Here is an 11,913-nt window from a genome sequence, read left to right as displayed (position 1 = left end):
TGACAGACATCCTGCTAGTAGCTATATTAAACACCTGACCAGACATCCTGTTAGAAGCTATATTAAACACCTGACAGACATCCTGTTAGTAGCTATATTAAACACCTGACCTGACAGACATCTTGTTAGTAGCTATATTAAACACCTGACCTGACAGACATCCTGTTAGAAGCTATATTAAACACCTGACCTGACAGACATCCTGTTAGTAGCTATATTAAACACCTGACCTGACAGACATCCTGTTAGAAGCTATATTAAACACCTGACCTGACAGACATCCTGTTAGTAGCTATATTAAACACCTGACCTGACAGACATCCTGTTAGTAGCTATATTAAACACCTGACCTGGCAGACATCCTGTTAGAAGCTATATTAAACACCTGACCTGGCAGACATCCTGTTAGTAGCTATATTAAACACCTGACCTGACAGACATCCTGTTAGAAGCTATATTAAACACCTGACCTGACAGACATCCTGTTAGTAGCTATATTAAACACCTGACCTGACAGACATCCTGTTAGTAGCTATATTAAACACCTGACCTGACAGACATCCTGTTAGTAGCTATATTAAACACCTGACCTGACAGACATCCTGTTAGTAGCTATATTAAACACCTGACAGACATCCTGCTAGTAGCTATATTAAACACCTGACCTGACAGACATCCTGTTAGTAGCTATATTAAACACCTGACCTGACAGACATCCTGTTAGTAGCTATATTAAACACCTGACATACATCCTGTTAGTAGCTATATTAAACACCTGACCTGACAGACATCCTGTTAGTAGCTATATTAAACACCTGACAGACATCCTGTTAGTAGCTATATTAAACACCTGACCTGACAGACATCCTGTTAGTAGCTATATTAAACACCTGACAGACATCCTGTTAGTAGCTATATTAAACACCTGACAGACATCCTGTTAGAAGCTATATTAAACACCTGACCTGACAGACATCCTGTTAGTAGCTATATTAAACACCTGACCTGATAGACATCCTGCTAGTAGCTATATTAAACACCTGACCTGACAGACATCCTGTTAGAAGCTATATTAAACACCTGACAGACATCCTGTTAGTAGCTATATTAAACACCTGACAGACATCCTGCTAGTAGCTATATTAAACACCTGACCTGACAGACATTCTGTTAGTAGCTATATTAAACACCTGACCTGACAGACATCCTGTTAGAAGCTATATTAAACACCTGACCTGACAGACATCCTGTTAGTAGCTATGTTAAACACCTGACCTGACAGACATCCTGTTAGTAGCTATATTAAACACCTGACAGACATCCTGCTAGTAGCTATATTAAACACCTGACCAGACATCCTGTTAGAAGCTATATTAAACACCTGACAGACATCCTGTTAGTAGCTATATTAAACACCTGACCTGACAGACATCTTGTTAGTAGCTATATTAAACACCTGACCTGACAGACATCCTGTTAGAAGCTATATTAAACACCTGACCTGACAGACATCCTGTTAGTAGCTATATTAAACACCTGACCTGACAGACATCCTGTTAGAAGCTATATTAAACACCTGACCTGACAGACATCCTGTTAGTAGCTATATTAAACACCTGACCTGACAGACATCCTGTTAGTAGCTATATTAAACACCTGACCTGGCAGACATCCTGTTAGAAGCTATATTAAACACCTGACCTGGCAGACATCCTGTTAGTAGCTATATTAAACACCTGACCTGACAGACATCCTGTTAGAAGCTATATTAAACACCTGACCTGACAGACATCCTGTTAGTAGCTATATTAAACACCTGACCAGACATCCTGTTAGAAGCTATATTAAACACCTGACAGACATCCTGTTAGTAGCTATATTAAACACCTGACCTGACAGACATCTTGTTAGTAGCTATATTAAACACCTGACAGACATCCTGTTAGTAGCTATATTAAACACCTGACCTGACAGACATCCTGTTAGTAGCTATATTAAACACCTGACCTGACAGACATCCTGTTAGAAGCTATATTAAACACCTGACCTGACAGACATCCTGTTAGTAGCTATATTAAACACCTGACCTGACAGACATCCTGTTAGTAGCTATATTAAACACCTGACAGACATCCTGTTAGTAGCTATATTAAACACCTGACAGACATCCTGTTAGTAGCTATATTAAACACCTGACAGACATCCTGCTAGTAGCTATATTAAACACCTGACCAGACATCATGTTAGAAGCTATATTAAACACCTGACCTGACAGACATCCTGTTAGAAGCTATATTAAACACCTGACCTGACAGACATCCTGTTAGAAGCTATATTAAACACCTGACCTGACAGACATCCTGTTAGAAGCTATATTAAACACCTGACCTGACAGACATCCTGTTAGTAGCTATATTAAACACCTGACCAGACATCTTGTTAGAAGCTATATTAAACACCTGATCTGACAGACATCCTGTTAGAAGCTATATTAAACACCTGACAGACATCCTGTTAGAAGCTACCTCAGGAGGCTGAAGAAATTTGGCTTGTCACCTAAAACTCACAAACTGTTACAGATGCACAATCGAGAGCATCTTGTCGTGCTGCTAGCAGCTATGTTAAACATCACTTCGCTTTTCAATTTATTTCACCTCTAAGATTACAGATAAGCTTGTCACAACTGGCTGGGAAATATAAGGCACCGACAGACGTCCTGTTTGTGTGTGTGTGCGCCCATGCGTGTGGGTTTAATATGTGTATAAACATGACGTCTCGTGACTGAAGTTTCTGCCAAAAAGGTTTCCAAGTGAAGTTATGCAAATATCCAGCAGGTCAGAGAAGTGAAAGTGTTTCAGGTATTTAGGTTTGCACCCTATCCCCAGCAGCATACTACCCTACATCCCACTGCTGGCTTGGTCCTGGTCAGTCTTATTGAGAATTGTCCAGACCATGTATGTTAATTATTAATTTCAGAAGAGCTAGTAAGATGGGTGCACTCTATATGTGCTCTTGGTCATTAGACACCATTAGACATGCACCTGTCTGGGGTGTGGACACGATTGGTTATTCCTGTAACTGTGCTATGGCCTAATATGTACTGTTGCTATGGTCCTACATGCATGAAGCTGTCTTAAGGCGAGTACATGTCTGTATTTTTTAACTATTGGTGTGGCTCTACAGTTTCCATGCCCTAATATGAAACCAAACTAAAATGAGTGCAAAGCAATAAGATAACGGTGGCTAAATGCCAGAGGGGATGAGTCATTAAGAGGAGTTACTATAACGTAACATTTGGAACACATAATAAGATAGAAAAGATAATGACTTCATCAAAGATTGACAAATATTGTAAATACTTGTAGAAAGTGTACAGAGATCAATGATCATCTGTCCACTACATAAATTATACACGGCAGAACACTGTCAACTACAATGTTAGCTGTAGGCCTACCACCTTCCACCTTCATAACTGACCTCCAGACCTGTCTGCTTGACCCCTAGCACCATCATAACTGACCTCCAGACCTGTCTGCTTGACCCCTAGCACCATCATAACTGACCTCCAGACCTGTCTGCTTGACCCCTAGCACCATCATAACTGACCTCCAGACCTGTCTGCTTGACCCCTACCACCATCATAACTGACCTCCAGACCTGTCTGCTTGACCCCTACCACCATCATAACTGACCTCCAGACCTGTCTGCTTGACCCCTAGCACCATCATAACTGACCTCCAGACCTGTCTGCTTGACCCCTAGCACCATCATAACTGACCTCCAGACCTGTCTGCTTGACCCCTAGCACCATCATAACTGACCTCCAGACCTGTCTGCTTGACCCCTACCACCATCATAACTGACCTCCAGACCTGTCTGCTTGACCCCTACCACCATCATAACTGACCTCCAGACCTGTCTGCTTGACCCCTAGCACCATCATAACTGACCTCCAGACCTGTCTGCTTGACCCCTACCACCATCATAACTGACCTCCAGACCTGTCTGCTTGACCCCTAGCACCATCATAACTGACCTCCAGACCAGTCTGCTTGACCCCTAGCACCATCATAACTGACCTCCAGACCTGTCTGCTTGACCCCTAGCACCATCATAACTGACCTCCAGACCTGTCTGCTTGACCCCTAGCACCATCATAACTGACCTCCAGACCTGTCTGCTTGACCCCTAGCACCATCATAACTGACCTCCAGACCTGTCTGCTTGACCCCTAGCACCATCATAACTGACCTCCAGACCTGTCTGCTTGACCCCTACCACCATCATAACTGACCTCCAGACCTGTCTGCTTGACCCCTAGCACCATCATAACTGACCTCCAGACCTGTCTGCTTGACCCCTAGCACCATCATAACTGACCTCCAGACCTGTCTGCTTGACCCCTAGCACCATCATAACTGACCTCCAGACCTGTCTGCTTGACCCCTAGCACCATCATAACTGACCTCCAGACCTGTCTGCTTGACCCCTACCACCATCATAACTGACCTCCAGACCTGTCTGCTTGACCCCTACCACCATCATAACTGACCTCCAGACCTGTCTGCTTGACCCCTAGCACCATCATAACTGACCTCCAGACCTGTCTGCTTGACCCCTAGCACCATCATAACTGACCTCCAGACCTGTCTGCTTGACCCCTAGCACCATCATAACTGACCTCCAGACCTGTCTGCTTGACCCCTAGCACCATCATAACTGACCTCCAGACCTGTCTGCTTGACCCCTACCACCATCATAACTGACCTCCAGACCAGTCTGCTTGACCCCTACCACCATCATAACTGACCTCCAGACCTGTCTGCTTGACCCCTACCACCATCATAACTGACCTCCAGGACCTGTCTGCTTGACCCCTACCACCATTCATAACTGACCTCCAGACCAGTCTGCTTGACCCCCTACCACCATCATAACTGACCTCCAGACCTGTCTGCTTGACCCCTAGCACCTTACTTGCAAAGCTAACAATTTTCCGTAACATTCTTAAACCGCCAATCAGCAGTTGAAACAATAACAGCCGTCTCCCCACCAGTGTTTCAGTAAAAAGCAGGGGGATGGGCCTGGAGAAATGGAACCACTATCAAATTCAAAGACACAGGTATGGATGCAAGGACTGACCATGATATCAACACTATAGGTTTAACAATATGTTGAGGCTATATAGATGTGTTTACATTTGCTTTTGTTTACAAACATTGGAGTAAAACAAGAAAATATTTTGGGTTCTGATGAGGTACGATAGTAGAACTAAGCTCATGAGGCACGTATAAGTTATATTCTTCAAGAATCAAAGGGAATATACAGTATCGTTCATTTTTATGTCCAAAAAGGTCTGAGTTCAGCTGCAGCTCTCTGATAAGAGTTTTGCTCTCAGCTGTAAAACCACCAATCAGATATCAGCAAGTTCTGCTCTCTAGTGTACGGACGTGTGCTGATGAAAGACCAGGCCAATTCCAAGCAGTTGGCAGAACGTTCCCAATACACATCTCTCTCCCTGTGTATTTTCCCCATTGTGAATAACTTCTTTCTATTTCAAGGAGAACATGTCATGCTTTGAATCATTATGTAGGGAACATTATGCCCTGAACAATGACCTACCTTTGGTTGTACAAGGGATTTATATTTTCAAAACAATACTGAAGATGGTTCTTCTCCCTCCTCAAGAGAGATCCAGCTTGAGAGGTCCAGCAAGATAAGAGAGAGAGAGAGAGAGATTCAGCAGGATAAGAGAGGCTAAGAGAGAGAGATTCAGCAGGATAAGAGAGGCTAAGAGAGAGAGATTCAGCAGGATAAGAGAGGCTAAGAGAGAGCGAGGTCTAGCTTGTGAGGTCCTGCAGGATAAAAGAGGCTGAGAGTTAAGAGTGAGAGAGAGGTCTATCTTGGGATGTATTGCAGGATAAGGGAGTCAGAGAGAGAGGTCTATCTTGTGAGGTCCAGCAGGTTACGAGAGAGAGGTCTGGGGGGGGGGGGGGGTAGAGAGAGAGAGGTCCGGGGGGGGTAGAGAGAGGTCCGGGGGGGGGTAGAGAGAGAGGTCCGGGGGGGGGTAGAGAGAGAGAGGTCCGGGGGGGGTAGAGAGAGGTCCGGGGGGGGGGTAGAGAGAGAGGTCCGGGGGGGGTAGAGAGAGAGAGGTCCGGGGGGGGTAGAGAGAGAGAGGTCCAGGGGGGGGTAGAGAGAGAGGTCCGGGGGGGGGTAGAGAGAGAGAGGTCCGGGGGGGGGGGGGGGGGTAGAGAGAGAGAGGTCCAGCAGGTTACGACGAGAGAGGTCCGGGGGGGGGGGGGGGGGGTAGAGAGAGAGGTCTAGCTTGTGAGGTCCAGCCGGTTTACGAGAGAGAGGTCCGGGGGGGGTAGAGATAGAGGTCCGGGGGGGGGGGGTAGAGAGAGAGGTCCAGCAGGTTACGAGAGAGAGGTCCGGGGGGGGGTAGAGAGAGAGGTCCGGGGGGGGTAGAGAGAGAGAGGTCCGGGGAGGGGGGTAGAGAGAGAGGTCCGGGGGGGGTAGAGAGAGAGGTCCGGGGGGGGTAGAGAGAGAGAGGTCCGGGGAGGGGGGTAGAGAGAGAGGTCCGGGGGGGTAGAGAGAGAGGTCCGGGGGGGGGTAGAGAGAGAGGTCCGGGGGGGGTAGAGAGAGAGAGGTCCGGGGGGGGGGGGGGTAGAGAGAGAGGTCCGGGGGGGGTAGAGAGAGAGGTCCGGGGGGGGTAGAGAGAGAGAGGTCCGGGGGGGGGTAGAGAGAGAGGTCCGGGGGGGGTAGAGAGAGAGAGGTCCGGGGGGGGGGGGGGTAGAGAGAGAGGTCCGGGGGGGGGTAGAGAGAGAGGTCCGGGGGGTAGAGGGAGAGGTCCGGGGGGGGGTAGAGAGAGAGAGGTCCGGGGGGGTAGAGCGAGAGGTCCGGGGGGTAGAGAGAGAGAGGGACAATGCTTTTCTAGTCTTGGTATCGTACATAGGTGTGAAGGGTTCAGCATTATAGACAGACAGTAAAAGTATGTTCAACATTGTTCAACATATGATATTAAAATGCTGCACTGCTGTAAAACCACCAATCAGATATCAACAGGGTTATGCTCTCTGCTGTAAAACCACCAATCAGATATCAACAGGGTTATGCTCTCTGCTGTAAAACCACCAATCAGATATCAACAGGGTTATGCTCTCTGCTGTATAACCACCAATCAGATATCATCATCTGAACACATCTCTGTTATGCAACTCAGCTGCCTGCCCGCCCCGCCCGCCCACCCTCCCCGCCCATCCGCCCGCCTGCCCGCCCGCCCCGCCCGCCCGTCCGCCTTACCACCTGCCTGCCCGCCCGCCCCGCCTGTCCGCCTGCTTGTCCGTCCGTCAGTCAGTCAGTCCAGGTCAGACTCACACATCTTCCCTTTCTAATCTCACACACGTAGCCCACCCGAACATCTGTTTATACAAACCTATTTGTTTACTAACACTGTGTGTGAACCAGTAACCATTTCTCTCTAGATGTTGACATATTTATGGCCTTGAATAGACATGTTATCTACAGTGATCTGATCGCTGCTCAGACACTTTACCTGCTGCTGCTGATGATGAAGAAGTTGTGTTCCAGTTAATTTTTTTAAACATTGACTGAGTGATGGCATTATGAAACAGCAGATTAGGGGTTTCCTATTGAAGTCAGCAGACCACAAGGGAGCCCTGTTCAAGAAGGGCAGCTCAATCAATGGTAAATATAAAGTAACTAATTTAATCCCATTCCGTATACAGAGATTTGTTCATATAAAGAGAGAGTTTCTTACCGTAACCTGCAGACTGTTGCCTGATAGATGACAGAACCTGCTGCTCTGCTTCAGCCTCAGAGTACTGCTGCTGAGGAACACACTGATACACTCTGACTCCTCTCTCTCTCTCTCTCTCTCTCTCTCTCTCTCTCTCTCTCTCTCTCTCTCTCTCTCTCTCTCTCACAAACACACACACACACTCTCTCTCTCTCTCTCTCTCTCTCTCTCTCTCTCTCTCTCTCTCTCTCTCTCTCTCTCTCACAAACACACACTCTCTCTCTCTCTCACAAACACACACTCTCTCTCTCTCTCTCACAAACACACACTCTCTCTCTCTCACAAACACACACTCTCTCTCTCTCTCTCTCTCTCTCTCACAAACACACACTCTCTCTCTCTCTCTCTCTCTCTCTCTCACAAACACACACTCTCTCTCTCTCACAAACACACACTCTCTCTCTCTCACAAACACACACTCTCTCTCTCTCTCTCTCTCACAAACACACACTCTCTCTCTCTCTCTCTCTCTCTCACACACAAACACACACTCTCTCTCTCACACAAACACACACTCTCTCTCTCTCTCACAAACACACACTCTCTCTCACAAACACACACTCTCTCTCTCACAAACACTCTCTCTCTCTCTCTCTCTCTCTCCCTCTCTCTCACACAAACACACTCTCTCACTCCCACACACTCTCTCACTCCCACACACTCTCTCTCACGTTTTCTTGGACTCTCTCTCTGTGTTTTTGTTGTAATGATGTTGAGTGATGATGCCTGTTGGAGGGAGGGAGACCATACAGTAACATCAATAAATTTCTTTACAGTAAATTGATGATGACCTCAGCATCTGTTATTATAACAGATAATCCCATGTAAATAATGTCCTGCCACACCCACTTCTAGAGAAGAAGAATGAAAAGATGTCCAGTGTGTGAGGGCATCATCAATTTACTGTAAAGATCTTTACGGATGTCCCCTCCCTCCCTTAGCCAGCCAATCAGCCAATCAGCCAATCAGCCAGTCAGCCAACCAGCCAGTCAGTCAATCAGCCAGTCAGTCAATCAGCCAGTCAGTCAATCAGCCAGTCAGCCAGCCAACCAGCCAGCCAATCAGCCAATCAGCCAGTCAGCCAATCAGTCAAGCAGCCAGCCAGCCAACCAGCCAGTCAGTCAATCAGCCAGTCAGCCAGTCAGTCAATCAGCCAGTCAGCCAACCAGCCAGTCAGTCAGCCAGTCAGTCAATCAGCCAGTCAGTCAATCAGCCAGTCAGCCAGCCAACCAGCCAGCCAGTCAGCCAATCAAGCAGCCAGCCAGCCAACCAGCCAGCCAGCCAGCCAACCAGCCAGCCAGCCAGCCAGTCAATCAGCCAGTTACCCAGTCAGCCAGTCTGTCAGTAAAGAAGCCAGCCAGCCAGTCAGAAAGTCAGTCAGTCTGTCAAGCAGCCAGTCAGCCAGTCTCTTCACACCATATGGTAATGTATTTAAACCAGACAAACCAGTTTCTCTGTCATTCTGTCTGTCTGTCTATTGAACCGACGTCATCCATGAAACTCCAAACTGCATCTGCCCACTGAGTTAAAGCCTAGGCATTAGCTATGGTAGCTAACAGGGTTAGGGTTAGGCTAGGCATTAGCTATGGTAGCTAACAGGGTTAGGGTTAGGGTTAGGCTAGGAATTAGCTATGGTAGCTAACAGGGTTAGGGTTAGGTTAGGCTAGGCATTAGCTATGGTAGCTAACAGGGTTAGGGTTAGGTTAGGCTAGGCATTAGCTATGGTAGCTAACAGGTCTCAGGTGTGTTCTCAGCTCCACTGCCACCACATCACCTCCTGATAGCTCTACTGGCACCACATCACCCCCTGGTAGCTCTACTGGCACCACATCACCCCCTGGTAGCTCTACTGGCACCACATTACCCCCTGGTAGCTCTACTGGCACCACATTACCCCTGGTAGCTCTACTGGCACCACATTACCCCCTGGTAAACACACAAACTTTTACAGATGCACAATCGAGAGCATCCTGTCGGGCTGTATCACCACCTGGTACGGCAACTGCTTCGCCCACAACCGCAAGGCTCTCCAGAGGGTAGTGAGGTCTGCATAACACATCACCGGGTGAAAAACAACTTCTATCTCAAGACCATCAGACTGTTAAACAGCCATCACTAACATTGAGCCACTGACTCATCTCTAGCCACTTTAATAAGGAAAAATGTATGTAATAAATGTATCACAATACCACTTTATATTTTGTTTACATACCCTACATTACTCATCTCATATGTATACGCTGTACTCTATACCATCTACTGCATCTTGCCTATGCCTTTCATCCATCCATCACTCATTCATATATTTTTATGTACATATTTATGTACACTCATTCATTCCTTTACACTTGTGTGTATAAGGTAGTTGTTGTGAAATTGTTAGGTTAGATTACTTGTTAGATATTACTGTATAGTCGGAACTAGAAGCACAAGCATTTCGCTACACTCACATTAACATCTGCTAACCATGTGTATGGACCAATAAATTTGATTTGATAGCTCCACTGATACCACATTACCCCCCTGGTAGCTCCAATGGCACCACTTCACCTCCTGGTAGAGCCACTGTCACCACTTCACCTCCTAGTAGAGCCACTGTCACCACTTCCCCTCCTGCCACCACATTATCTCCTGGTAGCACCACATTACCCCCTGGTAGCTCCAATGGCACCACTTCACCTCCTGCCAGAATATCACCTCCTGTCACCACATTAACCCCTGGTAGCACCACATTACCCCCTGGTAGCTCAACTGCCACTCCATTACCCCCTGGTAGAACCACATTACCCCCTGGTAGCTCAACTGCCACTCCATTACCCCTTGGTAGCTCCACTGGCACCACATCACCTCCTGCCACCACATTACCTCCTGGTAGCTCTACTGGCACCACATCACCTCCTGCCACCACATTACCCCCTGGTAGCTCCACTGGCACCACATCACCTCCTGCCACCACATTACCTCCTGGTAGCTCCACTGGCACCACATCACCTCCTGCCACCACATTACCCCCTGGTAGCTCCACTGCCACCACATTACCCCCTGGTAGCTCCACTGGCACCACATCACCTCCTGCCACCACATTACCTCCTGGTAGCTCCACTGGCACCACGTTACCCCCTGGCAGCACACAACATGTTGCAACACTGATCCTGGTACTATCAATCTCTATGGAAACGCCGTCTTCAAACATACATTTTGATCAAACTTTGGCAGAGGGGTGAGAACACTCAAACACCGAATATCCAGAGCAGATATGGGACATAACCTCATATTGTGTTCTCATCATTAGGTCGTTGGCATGTTGCCCTGTATGTACTCCACTTAACTACCCTACAAAGGCAATGCAGTAAATACATAAAATATTTAACTGCGAAATCTGTCCAGACAAAGATCAATTTTTTATTCTAATTGTCTGGCTTGTTTTTGTGTCAGGAAACTAAATACCAACAGGACATTACAACAGATTGGCAGTTTTTGCACTTTGCAGCACAGTAAGGTTGTTAACATGGTGTTCTGCTTAGACGGTATTTATCCTACTTAGCTTCTGACCTGGCCTGGTCCACCACAACCTTCTGGCCTGGCCCGGGTTCAACACAACCTCCTGGCCTGGTCCGGGTTCAACACAACCTTCTGGCCTGGTCCGGGTTCAACACAACCTCCTGGCCTGGTCCGGGTTCAACACAACCTTCTGGCCTGGTCCGGGTTCAACACAACCTCCTACCTGGTCCGGGTTCAACACAACCTCCTACCTGGTCCGGGTTCAACACAACCTTCTGACCTGGTCCGGGTTCAACACAACCTTCTGGCCTGGTCCGGGTTCAACACAACCTTCTGGCCTGGTCCGGGTTCAACACAACCTTCTGGCCTGGTCCGGGTTCAACACAACCTTCTGGCCTGGTCCGGGTTCAACACAACCTTCTGGCCTGGTCCGGGTTCAACACAACCTCCTACCTGGTCCGGGTTCAACACAACCTCCTACCTGGTCCGGGTTCAACACAACCTTCTGGCCTGGTCCGGGTTCAACACAACCTTCTGGCCTGGTCCGGGTTCAACACAACCTTCTGGCCTGGTCCGGGTTCAACACAACCTTC

The sequence above is a fragment of the Salmo salar genome, chromosome 05 (genome assembly GCF_965601325.2).
Source record: "Salmo salar chromosome 05, fSalSal1, whole genome shotgun sequence".
Taxonomy (NCBI): Eukaryota; Metazoa; Chordata; class Actinopteri; order Salmoniformes; family Salmonidae; genus Salmo; species Salmo salar.
The sequence above is the reverse complement of the archived record's forward strand: the minus strand, read 5'-3'. Positions refer to the sequence as shown.